The following is a 25,383-nucleotide window of genomic DNA, read 5'->3' on the forward strand; positions in this document are numbered from 1 at the left end:
CGGGATGTAAATTGGTAGTTATGCAGTGCAACACTGCTCTGCTACTCCTGTTCCATCTTCATCACACTCCAAATACTATTTTCAGCACGATGCACTTGAAAACTTGTAGTGAGAGAGGTCTCACTCCATTCCAGAGTGTCAGTTCCTGACACTTAGGGTTTTGCACACACAAGTCTTATGTCTAAAGTGCTCTTCCCCTGCTTTGCCATTGAGTTAAAGGATACTTGTCATTCTACATTAGCATCAGTGTCACTGCGTTAGAGCAATATCTCCAGCTACTGGGTCTAAATCAGCTATCACTACCTAATATCTTCTCTTTCTCTCCATCTCTGTATTTCTCACAATTTATGACTTTGTCTTGTTTAATTATTGATGTCTATCATATTTAATCATCACAACAGAAGTATTAGATTCTTTTAGTATTCACACTGCACAGATGAGGACACTTGCTTTTCATTGCTAAATACTGAACAACTGTATGGGGCCCAGCTCATATTTATATACAATTAATGGTCATTTAATAAATTGACTGAACTAACCTGGAGTTGAAATCTGTCTCTCTGGACATGATGGGGAAAGTGAGTCAGAGAGAACTGAGTTTGAAACCTGCCTGATTATATGATCCTGATATAGACAGAGATATATATACCTTCTAAGTCTCATTTTTAATCAGTGAAATGAATATAACACATCATTTCATAGAATTTTACTGTTAGGATTGGATGAATTAATGTAATTGAAATAACCTAACCTTAATAAGCACTCATAATTTATATGAATTTGCCCTAATTCCAGCCCATGGATGTTTAAAGAGCACATCTCATTTCTCCTTCAAATGATACCCTTTCAAATAAAATATCTTGTCCCTTATTCCTCCAGTTAATTAGCTTGCATTTCTTAAAATGCCCTTTTATTCAGTTCATTCGTCAAATATTTAATGGATATCCCCCATTTAAAATTTATAATTACTCATAAATCCTGGTCATCATGGAACACACAACTAAATAGGAAGCTAAATTATACAATCACTCACTCGATACCAGGGTCTCTCACGGGATTTGTTAAAGCACAGACTGCAGGGTATTATCCCTAGAATTTCTGATTCAGTACCGCTGGGGTAGGCCCTGGGAGTTTTCATCTCTAATGTTCTCCGGTGATGCTGATGCTTCAGGGATCACACCTGGAGAACCAGTGAACTAGAATGCAGTGATATTTGCCCACAGAGAAGTAGAAAATTTGCGAAGGAATAAATTACATTTTTAAAAATTCCAAAAGTTTGATGGAGAAAATGGCATTAGCTGTGGCCTTAAAAAGCTGGAAAATGATTTGAATAAGGTTTCCTGATTTTTACCTTTTGGGTGGAAATGACCATGACAGTAGAAGTTTTGATAATCTTATGATTGAAAACAAATTGAAGAGAAAGTATAAAATTCTGCTCAATGGAAACAAGAGGCAACTCTTATATCTAAAGAAACTATAATAGGTATTTACTGGTAACAACTACTATAAATATATTAGCATGAAGAAAATCTATTAAAGGAATTTGAATCTATAACTAATATTGCATGAATTAAAGAGTTAAATGAGACAATCTACATTATGGTACCATGCTGACTTCAACCTAAGGAACACATATATAGAGTCTTCTTATTGTTTAGCTACTACCGTGTCTGATTTCTTTTTTAAATCCATGGGCTGTAACCTGCCAAGCTCCTCTGTCCATGAGATTTCCCAGGCAAGAATATACTGGAGTGGGCTGCTATTTCTTTCTCCAGGGGATCTTCCTGACCCAGGGATCGAACCAGGTCTCCTGTACTGGCAGGCATAATCTTTACCACTGAACCACCAGGGAAGCCCAATAAGTGTAATATCTATTACATCACTGATTTTTTAAATTAATTCCAGAATTTACCTATTCTACAAAAATATATATTTTCTCTGCAGCATTATTGGTAACTTGACAATGAAACAACTGGTTACAAGTTAAAACTAAGTGGAAATTCCTAAGCCCTTTTGCATCATCCTTTACTTAAAGAAAAATATTACTCAAAATATAGAAAAAAAACACTCTACATATGTAAAACAGAATGCTACTTTCAGAAATGGGTGAAGCTTAATGTACCTAATGTGCTATTCTCAAGAAGGGCAAGTGCAGGTTCTGAGTCACCTGCCACTTCAAAGGTAAAATCTGAAATTTCAGAGCTAAAAGGAACTGACATCAGAAGTATAATCAATGAACTGCACTGATGGAAAATGTAGTCCATGAATAATTAATACAAGTGTAATATGTCAAATTCATGTTCCAATTCTGCAATTATAGATATGATTGATTAAGTAGTTCTTTATGAACTGGCGTGCCTACTACTGTGCCAGAGCTAACTCTAAAAGATTAGCTACTCTTTATTCAGAAATCAGGTTGGCAATGTGAAACTGGTGATGATGGGAGTTTTCGTACCACAAAATTTTGCAAAGACTATAAACAAGGGATCTACTTTTTTTCTTTTCAGAGCTGACTTTCAACCATTTGCCATTTTCAATTTTGAGTTCCCACTTCTTGAGGTTAACGTACTAAAACTTTGATCATTTGCACATCATTAGAAGATGAAAAGAAAGTTAAATATTTGATTTTCTTATGCTAAGATGAAATAGAACACATTTTTAAAAAACTGTTTACAGGGCCTTTAAAGGAGTAGTAAATGTTTCACATTCAGTTCCTCTTCACAAGTACCCTTTGAGAAAGGTATTATTATTTACAGGGAGTGAAACACAGGTTCATAGAAGTTAAATAACTTGCCCAAGGCTTATTCTTGACTAGTACACATTACTCTCTCCCTAAGACAAAAATATACTTGAAGGACTCTTCTTAACTCTTTAATCTTGGAAGCAAGGATAATTGAATCAAAATTGATAACCAGTTCTCCATTTTACTGATTATGCTAAAGCCTTTGACTAGGTGAATCACAATAAACTCTGGAAAATTCTGAAAGAGATGGGAATACCAGACCACCTGATCTGCCTCTTGAGAAACCTGTATGCAGGTCAGGAAGCAACAGTTAGAACTGGACATGGAACAAAAGACTGGTTCCAAATAGGAAAAGGAGTACGTCAAGGCTGTATATTGTCACCCTGCTTATTTAACTTATATGCAGAGTACATCATGAGAAACGCTGGGCTGGAAGAAGCACAAGCTGGAATCAAGGTTGCCGGGAGAAATATCAATAACCTCAGATATGCAGATGACACCACCTTTATGGCACAAAGTGAAGAGGAACTAAAAAGCCTCTTGATGAAAGTGAAAGAGGAGAGTGAAAAAGTTGGCTTAAAGCTCAACATTCAGAAAACTAATATCATGGCATCTGGTCCCATCACTTCATGGCAAATAGATGGGGAAACAGTGGAAACAGTGGCTGACTTTATTTTTCTGGGCTTCAAGATCACTGCAGATGGTGATTGCAGCCATGAAATTAAAAGACGCTTACTCCTTGGAAGGAAAGTTATGACCAACCTAGACAGCATATTAAAAATCAGAGACATTACTTTGTCCACAAAGGTCCATCTAGTCAAGGCTATGGTTTTTCCAGTGGTTATGTATGGATGTGAGAGTTGAACTATAAAGAAAGCTAAGCCCGATGAATTGATGTTTTTGAACTGTGGCATTGGAGAAGACTCTTGAGAGTCCCTTGGCCTGCAAGGTGATCTAACCACTCCATCCTAAAGGAGATCAGTCCTGGGTGTTCATTGGAAGGACTGATGTTGAAGCTGAAACTCCAATACTTTGGCCACCTGATGTGAAGAGCTGACTCATTAGAAAGACCCTGCTGCTGGGAAAGATTGAGGGCAGGAAGAGAAGGGGATGACAGAGGATGAGATGGCTGGATGGCATCACCAACTCAATGGACATGAGTTTGGGTAAATCCAGGAGTTGGTGATGGACAGGAAGGCCTGATATGCTGCAGTTCATGGGGTCACAAAGAGTTCAGCACGACTGAGCAACTGAACTGAACTCTCCATTTTTAACATGTGTGTGTTAGTTGCTCAGTTATGTCCAACTCTTTGCAACCTTATGGTCTGCAGCCCACCAGGCTCCTCTGTCCATAGAATTCTCCAAGCAAGAATACTGAAATGGGTTGCCATTCCCTTCTCCAAAGGATCTTTCTGACCCAGGGATTGAACCAAGGTCTCCCTCATTGAAAGCAGATTCTTTACCGTCTGATGCTCCAGAGAAGCTCTTTTGAACAATATAAAACAATGCAATTTAAAAAGGGAATGTTGGGTCGCATTAATTTAAGCACTGGGGAAATATTCTCAATAGTAACAGATTTTATGAAATTAAATTCTAATATTTTAGGACATGAAGTTTGACCTTACCAGTTCATCTAATCAAGCCTGAAAAAAGATCTGATCATTTCTAAAGCTTCTTGAAATTTAGCAATTCTGAGTGTTTCTATGGTTGGATGTTTTCTGAAAGTAATATCTTTGGTATGGCAAATTGAAGAAAGATGCTTGTCATTCAAGGTAAAAGCTTATTAAACTCAGTTGCATTTTAGTCACAGGCAAAACATTATGACATAGAAGAAGCTAAACATTTTCACTCAAAATTTTTCTAATATCCTTTGCTTTCCTTAGGGCAAAGTTTAGCTCAACAAATTATCTCCTGTGCGTAATGGGATATGTTTCCACAATGATGGAAGATTACAGAGTTTTGTGAATGTCTCTATTAGTACCATCTAATATTATTATTGGAATCTTAAATACACTAATGCCCTCCAAATTGTCACTTTAATGAGTTGAGAATTCATAAGTGCATATACATCACACATATGCACACACACACACATACTGCTCACCCCTAAGGATCTTAAAAGAAAGTGTACACAGTCTAAATAATACTATGCTAGATCAGACAGTTTTTAGAGCTTTGGCTTATTAAATTTCAACAGAGGGTTTAAATATTAAACAAATAAAAATTTCACCTAGAGGGAAAATTATCAGAATTAACTAGATGCTTAAAACCTATTTTCTTACTTTTTTTTTTTTTTGAAGCTCTAAGAGTTTATGATCAATTTTCATTATCTACGAGACAATAATTCTAGATTTTAAGGAAACTTGATACAGATTTGTCTGTGTGTGCATTATACATTTTTGCAAGTAGATGGTATGTGTATGGATTCCCTAAAATAAATTTTAAAGTTCTGGTGTTGGGGAGCAAGCAAAAGTCCATTAACACGTATTTGCTAAAGAAAGAAACAATACACGGCTGGCCTAGGGCTAAGCCTTGGGGAATATCCAGAAGGTTTGTGCCCACAGGGAACTTAGAGTTTGGTAGACTAAAGAGGTTCTTTAATACCCATGTCTTCATTTAATCTTTTGAACTAAAATTCTGCTAAAAAATTAAGAAAACATATTTAACACATACACCTAGACTTGGAGATACCCAACTAAACACACAATCATTCCCATTAGAAGTGCTGGTAAGATAGACTGTAGCGTTCCATAAACAAGATGACCTACCAAGGAATGTACACACGGACATCTCGGACAGAAAGTAGGGCTGATTTTCAAAATGGTATACTACAAAGAAATGGGAGCTACTTGTCTTTCATACTGATAGCTCAACTCAAGCTTTTCAAATGAGACAAAATAATTCCTGTGTGTCGTCTCTCAGTTGCCTGCTTATAAAATATTTTACTGTCTTTTCAATTTGTTTTCTTATTAAATTTTATCTTCAGATTAGATTCCTTATTGCAAAACATAATTTTAAATATTATACGGTTTATGACTCTCTTATTGGGAAAAAAAAGCTTTAAACCAAAATACACCTTCTCTAATGCCTGAGCTAAATAGTACTAGAAAGAAACAACAGCACGTAGTCTCAATTGGAATGTTATACAAGGTTTGGAGAATTAAGCAGTTTGGACTAGGAGTACAATTTTATGACATGAAGTGAATCATTCTTTCACCACCAAGTGTAATTTCTGGAATTGTTATCTGGAAGCAAACGTGTGAGGTAAATAATCCTTTAAAAAACATAAATAAAACTCTTTATGATTTGTCCATCCTGGATAATAAATAAATGTGAGACACTGACTTAAAGATAGTTTTTCTGTATTAGTAATAAATATACATTAAAAATATAGTCTGAAAAGTAAAAATTGAATTATGAAATTAATTCAAAAGATCATAGGAAGAAGCGCAATATCCTATATATAATAATTTCTGTCCCATATAATTAATTTGGTATTAATGAAACCAATATGTAGGGAATATGTACAGTGTGCAGGCACTATAGTTAAGTACTGGGGTTATAGAGAACACAGGTATTAAAAGTTCCTGACTTTTAAGTTGCTTAAGCGGGTAGAGAGTACCATACAGGATGGGGAAGGGATTGGTATATTATGCAGGTAGCCGTGGAAGGTCTCTGTACATTGAACATTAAGCAGAAGCAGAGACATGAGTGAGATGATAATGGGGCCATGCTAATATTTGAAGGAAGAGCATTTTAAGCAAAACAATAAACATATGCCAAGCCCTCAGACAGAGTTAAGGTTAACATGTTTAAAAAACAGTGTGGAAGCCAGTGTGGCTGGGGTGGAGTAAGGGATCACAGGGGTGCAGGTGAGGAAGATAGGTAAAGAAATCAATAATTTAAGAGTTCCAATGGCATCATAGCCATGGAAAGGACTTTTAATATATATTCTTTTTTTTCCTTTTAATCAAGATGGGAATCCCTAGAAGGGTTTGAGCAGAAGAGCTACAGGCTTTAACTTAGAGCTTCATGCAGCTGCGACAAACTCTCTGGAAGCAATGAAGGAAGCAGAGATACAGGGAAGCTATTGAAATATTCAGAAGAGGGATAATTGTGACTTGGACTAAAAGGGTACAAATGGAGATAGTAATAAATGCTCAAATTTAGGAACTATTTCCAAAGTTTTGACAATAGAATTTGATAATGGATTGAACTGAAAATGGTATGTGAGCTAGAGAGAAGAGCGAAGGATTCCAAATTTGGGGCCTGAACAACTGGAATACTGGAGTTGCCTTTTACAGAAACTGGGAAGACCATTTGAGGAACAAGACTGTCAGCAGATGCCCTGGGTCTAATTATCATTTGAGCATTTATTGTATTAGAGGTTCACTAGGTTGGAGTAACAAAGAGCCCTCAAAATACAATGGTTCACAAAAAATGTGTTTATTTCTCTTTCATGTAATATCCTTGAGGTCAGCAGAGGATGCCGGTGGCAGCTATGTTTCATGTAGCTATTCAGACTCCCAAGTTTCTTACATCTTGTTGGTTCAGTATCACCCAGGTGTGATCACTGCATAGAGAACTGAAGCTGGGTCATCACCAGGTGTTACTGGGTGTTCACAAATCTGGGACAGGGAGGAGAGGAAGAACAGGGCACATAATACATGCAAAACAAATCTTTCCTGAATGAATCAATTGGATGAATGAACAAAACACAGTCTGATAAACGTGCTTTCATAGAGGGACACAGAAAACGTCACAGAAACTTTAGGGAAGAATTCAGCCCAGTTAGGAGGTGTCAGAGAAGGCTTCTTAGCAGAGTCAGTTCCTACACTGACTCTGAAGAGCAGTAATATTTCAGTATATACACTCCAGTCAGAGGAAAGCACAGAGTCGGAGACACAAGAAAGTGAGGAAGTTGAGCCAGAGGCGCAGACTGGTGAGTGCAGGGAATTAAGCAGGGAAGTAGAAGAAGGTCCATGAGCGAAAGTGCGCCCCAGGTGCCACACACAGAGCTTGATGCTTGATGTACAGTATTTGACAAATGAGGCACTGATGACCAGAAAAGGTTAAACAAGGAGACGACATGGACATATTTGTCTTTGAGAAAGACCTAGCTCCTGGTAGTGTAGAGAACGTAAGAAAGTGAAATAAGATCTGGAGACAGACAGATATAGAGGAAGGAATTATTGGAAATTTTCAAAAAAAGTTATCATAGTCCTGAATCAAAACAGTAGCAGATGGGGACACATGATAGCAATAAGCCAACAGCTTGAAGAGGATTTGCAGATCAACAGCTGTGGAGCCTGGAATCACTCTTGGGTTTCCAGTTTGAGCTAATGTTAGGGGAAAAAGAGGTATCACCCACAAAGTGGGGAAACAGAGTAAGTAAAGTGCAGAGAGGATTATTTCAATATGACCAAATGGCTGCTTAAGGGATAGATCTGGATTCAACGCCCAGGAATTACAGCTTTTAGCTCAGTGGTCATTTCTATCTCACTTGACAACTGAGTCCAAAGCTTACAACATAAAGCACAAGAGACAGAAACCCAGTTCAGTAGTCTGGTTCTGCCAAGAATAGTCTATGCTTTGTGAGAACAGGAAACAACATGTACTTTTGTATAAAACACTGAACTAGAACTTGTATAAAGAACAAATACTAAAATTAATTTCTCATCACAATATAGTGACATATGTGTTCACAGTTGGAGTAAGCCTTTCATCTCTCAACATTACTTATCGCATAAAAGCTGCCTTGGGGAGAAGAAAGAACGCTGCCATACAATAAAGGAAAGTAGCATCTTTTTTCAAGTCATTCCAAGAAAATGTTTAATAGCATGGTGGTGAGATATCAAGAACGAGCAAACGCACTAGCAAATGAAAAAGCTCTTCGCAAAATGCATCACAAGAGAAATATGCAGAGTTTTCAAACATTTACTTAGCAATGAGGATTTGAAAAGAGAAAACCAATCAGTAGCTGACCATTCAGGTTTATCTATACATTAAGAAGGTTCCACTGGACCACATGTAAAATAATAAACTCTCTTTTCAAATTTGAAAACATTTAAGGCATCAGATGGGTTGTTCTGAGCCTTTAGAATACAAAATGCTACATCTTCAAGGATGTTTTTAAGTGAGAAATAAGCACAATGTAAAGAAATTTTCTCCTCCAAAATGCTGATTAAATTAAAAAATATTTGATTCTTTTATTCCTTTAGAACTATAATTAACATCTAATTACAAAAATCAGTATCCTACTACACTAAATCAGGATAATCACTGGGAAACTCAAGTCAATTCTTAAATCTCAAACATTAGAAAATGTGCAAACAGAACCTACAAAATGCCTCAAGAATACCTTTCAAACTGTGAAATGTAATGCAATTAACAGAATAATAAGCTCTTCAATGGAATTCACTTGCCCATTGTTGGTATGTATGGGCTATTTGCTCTAGATTTAAATGCCAGCCTTTACAGAAATACTTCTGCTTCTAATGTACCAAGACTTCATTTAAAAACATTTGTTTTCTAACATGTTACTATTGCTATGCTATTTGAAGGTTGGGAAGTTGATATCTGATATTCTGATGTTCTTAAACTAATCCTAGCTTGTTTTCTGAAACAAACATCCAATTTGTCATATTTGTATTTGAGTCATATAGCTTAAGGGAGTGATTCTCAAACTTTTAGCCTCAAAACCTCTTTATGTTATGAAAAATTACTGAAAACCTCAAAAAGCTTTTGCTTATGTGGGCTACATTTACTGGCATTTATTCCATTAAAGCTTAAAACAGAATTTTTTAAAAATAATTATTCACTTGAAAGTAATAGCAAACATTACATTTTAAAATACTTTTTAAAAAAATTAAATATATTTTAAAAACAAAAAATTCAGTTGGAACCACCCCAGTATTTTATACTTTTTGGAAATCTAATTGATGTCTGGCTCAATAGAAGGCAGCTACATTAACTGCTTCTGTAATCAATCAGCTGCTATATCACAGTATTGGGTTTCCCAGGTGGTTCAATGGTAAGGAATTCCCCCACCAATGCAGGATACGTGAGTTCGATTCCTGGGATGGGAAGATACCCTGGAGAAGGAAATGGCAACCCATTCCAGTATTCTTGCTTGAGAAATTCCATGGACAGTGGAGCCTGACAGGCTATGGTCCCCGGGGTCACAAAAGAGTTGGATACAACTCAGCAACTAAGCAACAACAAATATTACATATCATATGGCCTTTAGAAAACTCCACTGTACACTCATGAGAGAGTGAGACAGAGGGCAACAAATAACATGCTGCTACTGCTGCTGCTAAGTGGCTTCAGTCGTGTCCGACTCTGTGCGACCCCATAGATGGCAGCCCTCCGTCCCTGGGATACTCCAAGCAAGAACACTGGAGTGGGTTGCCATTTCCTTCTCCAATGCATGGAAGCAAAAAGTGAAAGTGAAGACACTCAGCGATGTCGGACTCTTCGTGACCCCATGGACTTCAGCCTACCAGGCTCCTCCGTCCATGGGATTCTCCAGGCAAGAACACTGGAGTGGGTTGCCATTTCCTTCTCCAATGCGTGAAAGTGAAAAGTGAAAGCCAAGTCGCTCAGTCATGTCCGACCCTCAGCGACCCCACGGACTGCAGCCTACCAGGCTCCTCCGTCCATGGGATTTTCCAGGCAAGAATACTGGGGTGGGGTGCCATTGCCTTCTTCGAATAACATGCTGGTATTATTATAAAAATAGTTTTTGACCTCCAGGAGCCCCTAAAAGGGTCCAAAGACTTCACTTTGAGAATGCTGCATTAAGGATACTAGTTTATATAATGTAGGAAGAAATTTCCAGTTTTCTACAAGGAATTTTCATGAGGATTTAAAAACATTTATAAATATCTACATAGAAGGAGAACTGGATGAAAGAGAATGAGAAAGTTGGACCACATCACCGACTCAATGGACATGAGTTTGAGCAAGGGAGATGGTGAAGGACAGGGAAGCCTGGTGTGCTGCACTCCATGGAGTCAAAAACAGTTGGACACGACTTAGTGATTAAACAAGAAAAATATCCATGATTTATCCATTTAATCTGCTACAAGTAAAACAACTATAGTTATAAGATAACTACTTGGATCAATCTTCTTCATATTCCTGGTTTAGTTAGAATACTTCTACCTCCACAATCTGACCTCTTAACCGAGCTTTCCGATGTGTACCCACTGTCATCAACGTGACATCTCCTGTGAGCTGTCTAATTGGCACTTTAACTTCACGTTGTCCGAATAGCATTCTTAATTTACTTTCTTAAGCATAAACACCTTTCACTTTTTGCCATCTCAGAAACTGGCACCACCATTCACCTATTTAAATAAAAAACCTACAAGTCATTCCCAATTTCTCTTTCTTTTACTCCCTATCACAACTAAGAGCTGCCAGAATATATCATGTCTCCCCCATCTCCCATGCTGCCATCCTAGCCCAAGCCAGAATTCTATTTCACTTAGATTACTGCCATAGCCTCCCAAATGGTGTCCCTGCTTCCTCCACCACTCTACAATGCCTTTGTAGGTTTTCCAACCTTTGATTATTAGAGCAATTAATCCATTCTTCTACCTATAAAACATAAAATAGAACCAGGTCTGATCTCAACCTAAACTCCTCTACTGCTTTTCCACTCTCTTGAGATAGAAAATAAATAAATAAATAAATAAATAAATTACTGGCTTGGCAAAAATGTTGGTTCAGAGTTTTCCACTACACCGTATGGAAAAACCAATGAACTTATTGGCCAACTCAATACTTATAGGCTACTACACATAGCCTTGCCTGTGTCAACCTCTCCAACCTTAATTCGTGCCATTGCCTTCTTTCTATCTCTTTAACATTCACCCCACCTTCCAGCTTTACTACTTGCCATTGTCCTCCTCTGGAATTCTCTACCCACACTGTGTGCCTGGTTCTTCCTTGTCCCTCAGGTCTCAACTCAAATGTTGCCCCTCTCAGGGAAGCCCTCCTTGACCTATCCAGTAATTACTAGACCCATCTTCATGATTCCCTCCTACATCATTCTGTTGTATTGAAAGCATTCACAGCACTGGTCACTACTGGAATGTATGTACGTATCTCCATGCATGCTCTTTATGCTTTTCCCCTACTACTATCACCAGGATTGGAGCTCCAGAAGAGAAAGGCTCTTGGACAAATAAATGAATAATAATCAAATAAATGAATTAGTGAATCATGGTAAAGAAACTATTACAAAAAGAACTTCATTGAATACTTTCTTTGCTATTGTCAACTGTTGAGGGAAATACAAAGACTTTCATATATTCGTGAACTACATTCAGTCAAATCCAAGCTCTGCTTTATCTGTAACACCCTTCCTACTTTTGTAGAAACACACCATATGGAGGGAGAGGAAAGGATGGTAGTTTAGCAATGCCTTCTATGTATATATGTAACCTAATTCTGAAAACAAAGAAAAATCTGCTGAAACATTTTTTCCTATTTCATATGTCTTTCACCTTTAGAACTGATATAATATATAATAATTCAAATTCATAGAATTAAATGAAATTTCACAACTTTCCACACAAGTCATCTTAATTTTAAGAGAGTGGCATGCACAGTGGAGCTCATAAACCTATCAACCAACTGTTTTTCCTTTGCAGACTAATTTTTAATTCACACGAGAGCCTTTACAATTATTAATTTTCTGTTTTTCTTGTAAATTTGAAATTTAACCATTTATAAAGCCTATTGTTACTGTTCAGTTGCTCAATCATGTCCAACTCTTTGGAACCCCTTGGACTGCAGCACGTCAGGCTTCCCTGTCCTTCACTATCTCCTGGAGCTTGCTCAAACTCATGTCCATCGAGTCCGTGATGCCATTCAACCAGCTCATGCTCTGTTGTCCCCTTCTCCTCCTGCCTTCAATCATTCCCAGCATCAGGGTCTTTTCCAATGTTCTATAAATGATACTATCACCACCCCATCATCTCCTGGAAGATAATATGAACTCTGACAATGGATAAGTTCATGTAAATTCATACACACATAAATGGACACAAAGTACAAATATGTTTGCGTGTATAGTTCCAATGGGATGAGTCAATACAAATCTTCGCACCGAAAATCTTTTAAAAACGGCTTTAGTTTGAGGGCACGTACTATGCACGCATGCACACAGTTATTGAATGAACCACTGGAGAAAGCATAAATCTACATTAAGAATATGCTGAAGGCATTACATATTCTAAACCATTATGAAATACAATATAATAACATAGGAATGTAAAATGATGATCTATAAACATGAGCTATAAAATGTAACATTGATTATGTTTTTATAGTTACAAAAAACATAAAAAAGAAATTGATGAGTATGTGAATGGCTTTCAATGAAAATTATTACAATACGCTATTAATTAAGCTCTGCTGAGAATAAATGCTCACTCCCTTCTTCTTCCAGTAGGGAATAAATGAGTTTTAAAGGAACATACTTAATATTTGAAGGAAAATTTTAAACACAATTAATTATGATTTACCGAAGAGTTTTGGTTTTCCTCTGAAAATACACCATTGTGTATTTGTGAAATAGAAAACTACCCTTCATAAAAGTTTGGCCATCTTCACAAGATGCTTTTTCTAATATGGCTTTGCTATTAATACATTAACAGAGTAACTTGCTTTGATAATGCAAAGGGTACAGAATAACCTAACTCTTCTGATTAAATAACATGAGACTGCAAAGAATAAATAGAAAGTAAACAATGCTTGGGTTTAAAAGCATTTGCTCCCATATATTCTTATGAAGAACTCTAAGATAGTTCTGTGATACAAAAAAAGCTACTTACTCTGATAAAGTTTGACAAGTTAGGCAAAAAAAAAAAAAAAAAAATAAGTACCAAATAAATCATTAATGTAAATACACTCAATAACAAGTCTTTGATATTTTAATATGCATGAAATGTGGATTCTAAGGAATTGATTTTAATACTATTTTAAGTCCTTTAGCATAATTCTAAATCTGGGTACTACTGCAGGAGCTTTGGTACAAAAATATTTTCATCAGAATGGAGTTTATGGAAGGGACTAAATATAAAATATAAAGATAAGACTTGTCTTCATATAAAGATCAGACTGCAATCTTCCAAAGGTACAGTAATTAAACTCAGATAAAGTACGTGCAATTACAGGCTATGTTCCTCAGATGTGGAGTCATAGGAGAATTTCAACAAGGACGTCAGAGATCCGTTCAGATCTTCCCGAGAGTGCGGTAGGTGCCGCTGCGGTAGTCATGCCAGGCGGTTTCAGTGCTGGGAAGTAGCGCCCTTCTCCCCTGCCCTTTGAGACTGTGCCAAAACAATGACTAACCATTCAAGGATTTTTCATTAGAGGGATGGATATTAAAAGCATTAGTCTATCCAGCCTCCCACAAAAATCATTGGAAATCTTGTTAAAGTCCCTGAAGAAATATACATCTATGTGTTCTTAAAACGAACCCTCAACAATTTTAGAATCCTGTTTAGTGTTCAGCATGCAAACTACCCCATAGTCTCACGAAAGGATGACTGAAGTAAATTTCAGCTCATTAGTAAGATATCAACGAATGGCACCCCACTCCAGTACTCTTGCCTGGAAAATCCCATGGATGGAGGAGCCTAGTGGGCTGCAGTCCATGGGGTCGCTAAGAGTCAGACATGACTAAGAGGCTTCACTTTCACTTTTCACTTTCATGCATTGGAGAAGGAAATGGCAACCCACTCCAGTGCTCTTGCCTGGAGAATCCCAGGGACGGGGGAGCCTGGTGGGCTGCCATCTATGGGGTCGCACAGAGTCGGACACGACTGAAGCGACTTAGCAGCAGCAGCAGCAGCAGCAGCAGCAGCAACATGTTCTTACACTATTGTCAAGACGGACTAATCCACATTTTCTTTTCATTTTTTTCAGCAAAGCGGTTTTGGTTTTAGTTTTCATCAAAAATATATTTTTAAACTTTCAAATTTGCCATTCTCTAAAAATTGTAGAATAGGATATTGATATTTTAGCAAAATGAGTCCCCATAGAAATAAATCCCGTTGAGAATAAAGATGTACATGTGTGTTTAGTTGCTCAGTTGTGTCCGACTCTTTGCACCCCCATGGACTGCAGCCTGCCAAGCTCCTCTGTCCATGGGGATTCTCCATGCAAGAATACTGGAGTGGGTTGCCATGCCCTCCTCCAGGGGATCTTCCCAGCAAAGGGATAGAACCCAGGTCTTCTACATTCCAGGCAATTTCTTTACCACCTGATCCACCAGGGAGAATAAAGATAGCTGTACCTTTTTAACACAATCCATGACCTACTTTACCAATTTCAGATTATTTTTTTGAAAAAAGTTAATACTTTTCTTAACTCTCATCTCAAAAAAGTAAGCACAGCAAGTTTTAATTATTTTGGCTTTCAAGAGTCTTCAAAAGTAAAAGCCAAATGCTTAACTTTTTTTTTTCCACCATTAATAATTTAGAAAGAAAATGGAGAACTATATACTATTATAACTACAACATGGTAAGACACTCTATAAAATCAAACAAGGACCTAAGTACCCAAATCAGTATTAAGAACACTATCTTTCAAAATATGTCATTTTATGATAACAATGTTCTTGATTAAGCATTTCACATATTTCTTGAATTTTATAAAAAAATGTTACTACTTCATAATGGTACATATACATACGTCCTTATACATTTTAGCCAGAAAAAGAGAGTATTAATCACCAAATCATGGCATCCAGTCACATCACTCCATGGCAAGTAGGTGGGGAAACACTGGGAACAGTGACAGACTTTATTTTCTTGGGCTCTAAAATCACTGCAGATGGTGACTGCAGCCATGAAATTAAAAGATGCTCGCTCCTTGGAAGAAAAGCTATGACCAACCTAGACAGCATATTAAAAAGCAGAGACATAACTTTGCCAACAAAGGTCCATCTAGTCAAGGCTATGGCTTTTCCAGTGGTCATGTATGGATATGAAAGTTGGACCATAAAGAAAGCTGAGCGCCGAAGAATTGATGCTTTTCAACTGTGGTGTTGGAGAAGACTCTTGAGAGTCCCTCGGACTGCAAGGAGATCCAACCAGTCCATCCTAAAGGAAATCAGTCCTGAATATTCATGGAAAGGACTGGTCCTGAAGCTGAAGCTCTAATCTTTGGCCACCTAATGGGAAGAGCTGACTCATTAGAAAAGACCCTGATGCTGGGGAAGATTGAAGGCAGGAGGAGAAGGGGATGACAGAGGATAAGATGGTTGGATGGCACCACCAATGAATGGATATGAGTTTGAGCAAGTTCAGGAGTTGGTGATCGACAGAGAAGCCTGGCATGCTGCAGTCCATGAGGTTTTAAAGAGCTGGACATGACTGAGTGACTAAACTGAACCCTATTCATCATATCTGTCACTAAATGGCTTGTGGTTATTTCCAGATATAGAATCTACACTCACAGGAAAATTGTCATCAAGCATATTCAAAAACATATTTACTGTCCCCTGAGGACAAATTTATAAATTGTTTAAATATGATGGGGAAAAGAAAAAAAAAAAAAAAACAGAGGCAAAAATGTACTGCCTTTCCAGCTTCCTGCTTTGAAAGAGACAACTCTTCTTTATATTATAAATGTGGATCTATTCCTTCGGAGATAATATCTCACATCCCTAATCTATACACATACCTTCAGGGACATACACATACTTATACATACACAGGCATGAGAAACTTTGCCTTCCAGTATTCCTATAAAGTTACAAAAAGCACAAGCCAAGAAGTACATTGATATATTTGACTACAATACAATTAATAACTTCTCTTTATCAGAAGAGAAGGCAATGGCAACCCACTCCAGTACTCTTGCCTGGAAAATCCCATGGATGGAGGAGCCGGGTGGGCTGCAGTCCATAGGGTCGCTAGGAGTCGGACATGACTGAGCAACTTCACTTTCACTTTTCACTTTCATGCATTGGAGAAAGAATGGCAACCCACTCCAGTGTTCTTGCCTGGAGAATCCCGGGGATGGTGGAGCCTGGTGGGCTGCCATCTATGGGGTCTCACAGAGTCGGACACAACTGAAGCGACTTAGCAGCAGCAGCAGCAGCTTCATCAGAAGATTTCATAAAGAAGTGAAAATACATGCTACAGATGAGAGAAAATATTTGTAATGCATGTAATTGACAAAGATTAAACTCCAAAATATGTAAAGTCAACCAACGAACAGAAAAATGGACAGAAGACTACAACAGACACTTCATAGAACCTAACAGCTTATAAACATATGAATATGCTCTGCTTCATAAATAATCAGGATCAAAATAACTAGGAACAACCCAAATATAATCAGTAGCAGAAAGGATAAAGAACTTGGGTAATAAAACAGAAGACAGTACTGGAAGAAAAATGAAGTAGCATAAGAATACGTGTAGTGTTACCTGATTTATATAATACAAGATACAAAGACACCCCAAAGAAAACATGCATATTGTATACAGGGGTGAGTTTCTAAGAGACAGATTTGGAGGTTGGGTTCTCATAAGTTAACTTGTAAGATATTTGTTCAGAAAACCACAGACTGAGAAGCTTGGAGTTTGGGGAAAAGATAGGAGATGTGTTCAATTGAGCCACAGGGAATTCCTCTTCTACCCACACTAAATTTCTCCAAGCAGATTTCTTATAATCACTGCTAGAATGCCTCCTGAGATGGTGTTCTTGCCATGACGTCAGACTGCTTCTGGAACAGATTAATTAGCAGAATATTGACTCTCAAGAAGACCCAGTGTAAACTTCCCTATAACTTGCATTTTCTCAGGTCATCTAGACTCATGAAGACCAGTTCCCTTTTCATGTGACACTGTTTTCAGCTTTTAAAAAACAGTTATCATTTCCTCCTAAACCGTCCATCCATACAAGACATGTCACTCGCTAAAAATAAATGTCGTGCTTCCTGAACTCACTCAAGTGTATTAAAGTCTTTTTGGAAGCTTGGCACCCCAAAATAAACATGATACCCTGTGGGACATCTAACTATCTTAGATCCCTGTTTTTGCCACTAACTTCATAACTCATTTAGAAAGATGGTAACAATAACCCTGTGTACGAGACAGCAAAAGAGACACTGATGTATAGATCATAACTGAAATATATTTCAATATTCACACTTTAAAATTTCAAATCCTCTTTGCTTATAACATTTTTTCTAAATAGATTTTATTTTCTTTTGTTTTTATTTAAGTAGTTGTTAAGAAATAAAATTCAACTGAGTAAATTTTAAAGATCTTATTGGTTTTAATTAACAATTCATGAATTGGACAGTATGCAATTGAGCAGCTAAGAAAGGAAATTCAAGGAGCTGTACAAAATAAAAGATTTTTATAGGCATAAAGGAGCAGGAACAAGGAAGCTACGTTAGAGGAGAAAAAGTGGATTGGTTATGACGAGGTCATTTTCCTTTTAGGGACAGCAGGATCCTACCTAATAGATGACCTAACTGGTGCTAATTAAGAGTCAAAACTATAAGAGTCTCAATTTAGTGACATGGGACTCTGCATAAGTGGCTGAATCTGGGGTCTATTGTCTTGTTTTTAACACAGTACACAAGCTTCTTCTTTAGCATTAACATGATAAGCTTGATCTAGTAAAGGGACTGCAAAAATAACTTTAAATGCATTGATATTTTAACTACCCTAAAGATAGCTTTCAGATGAACATGAAACACTCGTAAGGCCAAAAGGCACCACCTGACTTTGGAGAATAAAACGGTCTGTTTCTCGTGTTAAATTTGCAGTGCTAATTCATATGAAAATACATTCAATTCCCTCGTACCCTTGGATAGTGTTTTGAATGCCAACTGACATGGTGAGGCTCTTTACTAATGTTCAATTTTATATAAAAATCCCTCTTTCAATGTCAGCTTTCATATGTTATTTAATTACAAAAACAGAAAAATGTTTCAGGGGAAGGAGTAGGGGAGCAGGAGAGAACTTGTAGTATGAAGTTCAGAAAGTTTACTGTTGATAGTGAGTGGCTAGCATGATCCATGTTCACACTGAAGAACAAATAATGCTGGACATCAGCTTAACAGGCAGACCTGGTATCAACCAATTCACTGCAAAGCGGAGCAGAAGACCAGTCTTCAGAAGACAAAGGGAAATCTCAGTGCAATTAACAACAGAATCTAGAGATTGGATGTGACTGCAGCCACAAAATTGAAAGACGCTTGCTCCTTGGAAGAAAAGCTATGTCAAACCTAGACAGTGTATTAAAAAGCAGAGGCATTACTCTGCCAACAAAGATCTATATACTCAAAGCTGTGGTTTTTCCAGTAGTCATGTATGCATGTGAGAGGTGGACCAGAAAGAAGGCTGAGTGCCAAAGAACTGATGTTTCTGAACTGTGGTGTTGGAGAAGACTCTTGTGAGTCCCTTGGACAGTAAAAAGATCAAACCAGTCAATTCTAAAGGAAATCAATGCTGAATATTCGTTGGAAGGACTGGTCCTGAAGCTGAAGCTCCAATACTCTGGCCACCTGATGTGAAGAGCCGACTCACTGGAAAAGACCCTGATGCTGGTAAAGACTGACGGCAAGAGGAGAAGCAGGTGACAGAGGATGAGATGGTTGGATGGCATCACTGACTCAATGGACATGAATTTGAGCAAACTCAGGGAGATAATGAAGGACAGGGAAGCCTGGAGTGCTGTAGTTAATGGGGTTGCAAAGAGTCAGACACAACTTACAGACCAAACAACAACAATCACTATCACTTAGCATTAGCATAAAAAATCCTACTAAAAATCACATGCATGATGAGTTGAAAAAATTTTTCCTTCTTAAAAAAAAATTTTTTTTAAACCTGTGAGAGAAACAAAATCAACACTATTGATGGTAGACAGAAAAAAGAGAGCCTTGAGAGTATCAATACATGGCAGACTCTAGCCCTAAACAATAAAAGCTCAGTGGTGGACCAAGATAAAGCTAAATTGTAGCTATGCTTGTAAAAAGAAAGAAGGAACTAATAAGAGGAGAGGGATCAGGGCAACGCCATATATAAAGACTTAATAAAAGCTGTTATCATTAACAAGCATTCTGCAAAATAAAAATTAAAACAGCTTGATGGTTTCACTTAAAAGTTTAACTTAGAATAGCCAACAAAGAACACTAAACAGATACTTGCCATTTTTAGAAAATAACATGTAATCTATGCACTTCCACAGTGAAAGATCACAGAAAATCTGTAAAAGTAATATCTCTAAGCATATCACTTCAATGCATATAAACTACACATTTTTCAATACAAAAATATTAAATCAGATTCCCAAAGAAGGTATTTGATTTACATTACCAATTCTCAATTGCTAAATCAGAATTTCTTTTGGATGATGGTAGTTGAAGTTTTGGGCTTCCTGGGTGGCGCTAGTGGTAAAGAACCCACCTGCCAGATGGAGAAAGCAATGGCACCCCACTCCAGTACTCTTGCCTGGAAAATCCCATGGACAGAGGAGCCTGGTAGGCTGCAGTCCATGGGGTCGCAAAGAGTCGGACACGACTGAGTGACTTCACTTTCACTTTTCACTTTCATGCATTGGAGAAGGAAATGGCAACCCACTCCAGTGTTCTTGCCTGGAGAATCCCAGGGACGGCGGGGCCTGGTGGGCTGCCATCTATGGGGTTGCATAGAGTCGGACAACTGAAGTGACTTAGCAAAGATGAAATTCACCTTCATGGGAAAAAAAGAGGGCAAGAGTATAAAGATATTAACAAATATTACTCCATAATTAAGACCAAAATCTATTGGTTTAAGAAAATAAGCTGTATTCAATTATTTTGTAAGTCATTTATATATCTGAAATTTGATTAAAACATAAATCAAGCCTTAGCAATTTGACCCACTGCTACCTTAAGTAACTAATACTAAAATAATTCTAAACAAAACTTGAAATTAAAACGTCCACAAGCCAGTAACTATAAATATCTGAAAGTTATACAACTCATTTTGCTTGAAAATACATGATATATTTACACTACTTCCAGATTATTTTTTCCCTGTCATCCTAATTAGTTAAGTCTTAACATATGACTATTCTGTTAAAATGTTGAGAAAATTTGGCATTTAGGTATGCAATAATATTTGGGACACTGCCTAGGCTAAAACAAAAATCACTGAAGGCACATGTTAAACAAGCATTTTACGAAGAAAACTTCATTTAACTGAAGACAGGCAGGAATAATTGGAATGGTTTTCCATGTAAACTCCTTGAGTGTTTTTCTGAATGTTTTGATAATAAGCAAGTTTGTGAAAGATCCTCTAGTCTCTTCATCCATTGTTGCTATGGTATACTGTTTATAAATATTAATAATGCTCACAAATGAAAAAGAATCCATCTATATCAAGAAGAGTGCCATCTAAATTTTGAGAAGATTAAATGTGTTGATAAAAAACTAATTAAGTAATGAAACATTTCCTCAATTAAAACTTATAAAAATTTAAATGACAAGATTTGTTATTTTAAATTATTTTCACATGAGAATATTGGCATAAAATAAGCCAAAATTACATGGAATTCATTATAATTACAACTTGGGGGCAGATTCACATCAGGTTATAAGAGCACAGTCATTTAGTGAATTTAACTTTAAGCAACCAACACCATCATTGCAAAATCTGTGACTTTAACTAGATACACTATTTAGAACCCTGTTTTTAAAAACATAATTGAGATGACTTGCTATGTAGTCAGTCTAGCAGCAAAAAGAAGATAAACAAAATATATTAAAATTAGCTTGGTGAAATGCGGAAAAACCAATGTATTTACATTTACCTAGGGAAGTCTGCATGGATATTTCTTCTTTGTTATAAATATGTTTCTATTTACATGTGTATATTTGACAGAGTGCATTTGTGCATAAAATTTTTGTTGCCCTTCCTCGCAGATCCCATTATCATGTTTTCTTAATGTTGTATCCTGATGTGAAGATCTGACTCATTGGAAAAGACCCTGATGCTGGGAAAGATTGAAGGCAGGAGGAGAAAGGGACACCAGAGGGTAAGATGGTTAGATGACATCACTGACTTGATGGACATGACTTTGAGCAAGCTCCGGGAGTTGGTGATAGACAAGGAAGCCTGGCATGCTACAGTCCATGGGGTTACAAAGAGGTGGACATGATTGAGCAACTGAACTGAATGTTGCATCAAAATATTTGAGATATGGGGTATTGAGGAGAGGAGAAATGACCACCACCCAAGGACTTTGCATCCTTTTCTGGGAAAATGGCTTGTTTTCTTTATACACAAGATTATTCTATCATGTTAGGCAGAAGTATAACCTTATTACTGTCTTTACTTGGATATTTTGGTGTAGTTTAAGGAGATACGTATGGGCGCCAGGTTGACAAGGAATGGACCTGTGATGGTTAATTTTATAGGTCAACCTGCAAGCCCATGATAGCGATATATTTGGTCAAATATTACACCAGACACTTCTATGAAGGTACTGCTTTGCTGGAATTAACATTTAAATTAGTAGTCTTTGAGTTAAAGCAGACTGCCTTCTTAATGTTGATAAGACTTCATCCAATCAGTTGAAGTCTTATCAGGAAAAAAGACTGATCTACCTGGAGGAAGGGTGAATTCTGCCAGCAATCCAATGGGTTTCCAGTCTCCACAATCATGGAAGTCAATTCCTTAAAATAAACCTCTCTCTCAGTACCCACACATATATCCTATTGGCTCTTTTTCTCTGGAGAACCATCACCAATACAGAGTCCCATAATTAAGAGCTTGAGCTCTGAATCCAGATTACTTGAGTTCACTCCTAACTATACTATAAACCAGGTGGGCCTCAGTCTTCACATCTATAAAAGGGGATAATAAATACTAGCCCTTACCTCACAGGATCACTTTGAGAATTAAATAAATTTTATACACAGAAAGTGTTTAGAAAAAGCATGCTCTATATGCTGGGCATTGAGTTCTAAAAACTAACAAATATTAAGTACAATTTTTAAGCTCCTTCTAATATAGTTAGTAAAGTTGAAGTTAGTCTTAGAAAACAGAAACAGTATGAATTAAACAGAAATTTTTAGAAAAAATGTGTGAGGAAAACTGAACATGAACGTATAGGTTTTCAAACTACTCATTTCTAGAATGGAATTCAATCAGTTCAGTTTAGTCGCTCAGTCATGTCCAACTCTTTGTAACCCCATGGACTGCAGCATGCCAGGCTTCCCTGTCCATCACCAACTCCCTGCTACTGTTGCTAAGTGGCTTCAGTCATGTCCGACTCTGTGTGACCCCATAGACGGCAGCCCACCAGGCTCCCCTGTCCCTGGGATTCTCCAGGCAAGAACACTGGAGTGGGTTGCCATTTCCTTCTCCAATGCATGAAAGTGAAAAGTGAAAGGGAAGTTGCTCAGTCATGTCCGACTCTTCGTGACCCCATGGACTGCAGCCTACCAGGCTCCTCTGTCCATGGAATTTTCCAGGCAAGAGTACTGGAGTAAGGTGCCATCACCTTCTCCGCACCAACTCCCTAAGCCTACTCAAACTCATGTCCACATGTCACTGATGCCATCCAACCACTTCATCCTCTGTCATCCCCTTCTCCTCCCGCCTGCAATCTTTCCCAGCATCAGGGTCTTTTCCAATGAGTCAGTTCTTTGCATCAGCTGGCCAAAGTATTGGAGTTTCAACATCAGTATCAGTCCTTCCAATGAATATTCAGGGATTATTTCCTTTATAGGTTGACTAGGTGGATCTCCTTGCAGTCCAAGGGACTCTCAAGAGTCTTATCGAACACCACAGTTCAAAAGCATCAATACTTCAATACTCAGCTTTCTTTATACTCCAACTCTCACATCCATACATGACTACTGGAAAAACCACAGCTTTGACTAGATGGACCTTTGTTGGAATATCAATGAGTATTTAAAATGACTGAAGTAAAGTACACTCTGCTTTATACAATATCTGTGTTCTTAAAAATGTGCCTGGTCAATAAAATACATAAGTAATCAAATAATATGAAACTACTGATATAATATCATCTCAGAAAGGCTTTAAACTTGGTGTCTAAATGTTAACAGCTGTTAACATTCGCCTCTATATTTATAGTCTCCACTTGGCCTCTCTATATTTCTTCCGCTTCTCTCATTGCTCCTGCTCACTACCCACATCCACCCTTTCCCTATAAGTTCACCTCCTTTCCCTGCAATTCTCTGCCAAGTACATATTGTTTGTGTTTTTGTTTACCATACTTTGTTTTTGTCAGAGGAAAGCCTAACCGAACATTTACATCCTTTTGGCGTGGGGAGAAACTTTGTAACACTGACACAAAGCTGAAAATCATAAAGAAAAAAGTGATAGAAATTAATAAATATCAAATGCCTGATTTCAGTATGTCAAGAAAGAATCACAAAGAAAAATTAAAAGGTGAATGACGAATGTAGAAAGAACCTTTTTTACACACTCTCTAGTATTTAATAGAAATAATATTGATTGTTATTCTACAATGTTTTACACTTTACATTATATACCCACACAACTTACTCATACTAACTTCATAACAGTCCTGCAAAGAAGGTAGAAAGCAAGATTTCTCAGCACAGGCACTAAGGACAGGGCATGCTTGGTTGTGGGCCACGCACTGCCTGTTGATTAGCACCCCTGTTCTTTGCCTCTAGACACCAGGAGCCTCCTTCATGCCCACCCTTACCCAACGTGTGACAACCAGATGTCTCTGAACATCACCAGATGTCCCTGGGGGACAGATTCATCACCAGTGGAGAACCACAGCCAGAAAGAGAGAGTATCTCCTTTTTCATAAGTTGGGTGAAACAGAGAAGTTAATTGACTTGGCCAAATACACCTCTCTTCTGAATGACCTGTAAAACTGGCAGTTATAGGACACCAGCATGAATGCTTTGTAAAACACTAACTGCCACCAAATAAATCGATTTGTGACTTTTCTAAGCCAACGGTCTTCTACTATAGACATCGTTGAACTCACTTTCTTCTCAGCTGATTCATTCATGATTTCAGGCTTTTTCGTCCCCCAAAAGGAAAACACGCCATTATAAATTTCAAGTTAAAAAATTTATAATGTGAAAATATACAGAAGCATAAAACATATTTATACAGTGCATGCCTCAGTTTTTTTAAGCAGTTTCTATCTTAGTTTGTGCAAGATTTATGAAACAAGCTACCACTCTTAATAATCAGGAAGTTAATACACTATCCAACCTTTATGATCCACCTCTATCAGACACATAGGAGACACTGAAAACATTCTCTTTTTACAGAAGCAACATAGCAGAAAGCCAGTCATATACTGGGAGGTAAAAGCGGAGTTCAAGATACTTTGATTATCTGACCAAAAATACTTCCAATAGACTTGAGCTTCCATTGAAGCTTTGAGTTTGCTCAATGATCTGACAGTGTGTGGTCTTAAGCAGGGCAATAAATAGCAATGTTTTCTTTCATGTTATCCTTTCCCCATGTCTGAAAAAAGACTAGATTTTCATTTTAATAATTCTAAACACAAACACTTCACATGATTAATCAACCTCTGTGTCTAAACAGTGTTCTCCCTCTTTTCGAACTGTTTCTCAACGACAAC

The 25,383-nt window shown here is 37.4% G+C and overlaps 1 protein-coding gene across 2 annotated transcripts in view; it reads right to left on the bottom strand.

Moving 5' to 3' along the window:
* Positions 1 to 25,383, bottom strand: part of PRKG1 (protein kinase cGMP-dependent 1) — a 1,413,309-nt gene that overhangs the window by 1,208,447 nt on the left and 179,479 nt on the right. The gene's annotated exons all lie outside the window — the stretch shown is intronic.

Source organism: Bos javanicus, chromosome 26 (genome assembly GCF_032452875.1).
Source record: "Bos javanicus breed banteng chromosome 26, ARS-OSU_banteng_1.0, whole genome shotgun sequence".
Classification (NCBI taxonomy): Eukaryota; Metazoa; Chordata; class Mammalia; order Artiodactyla; family Bovidae; genus Bos; species Bos javanicus.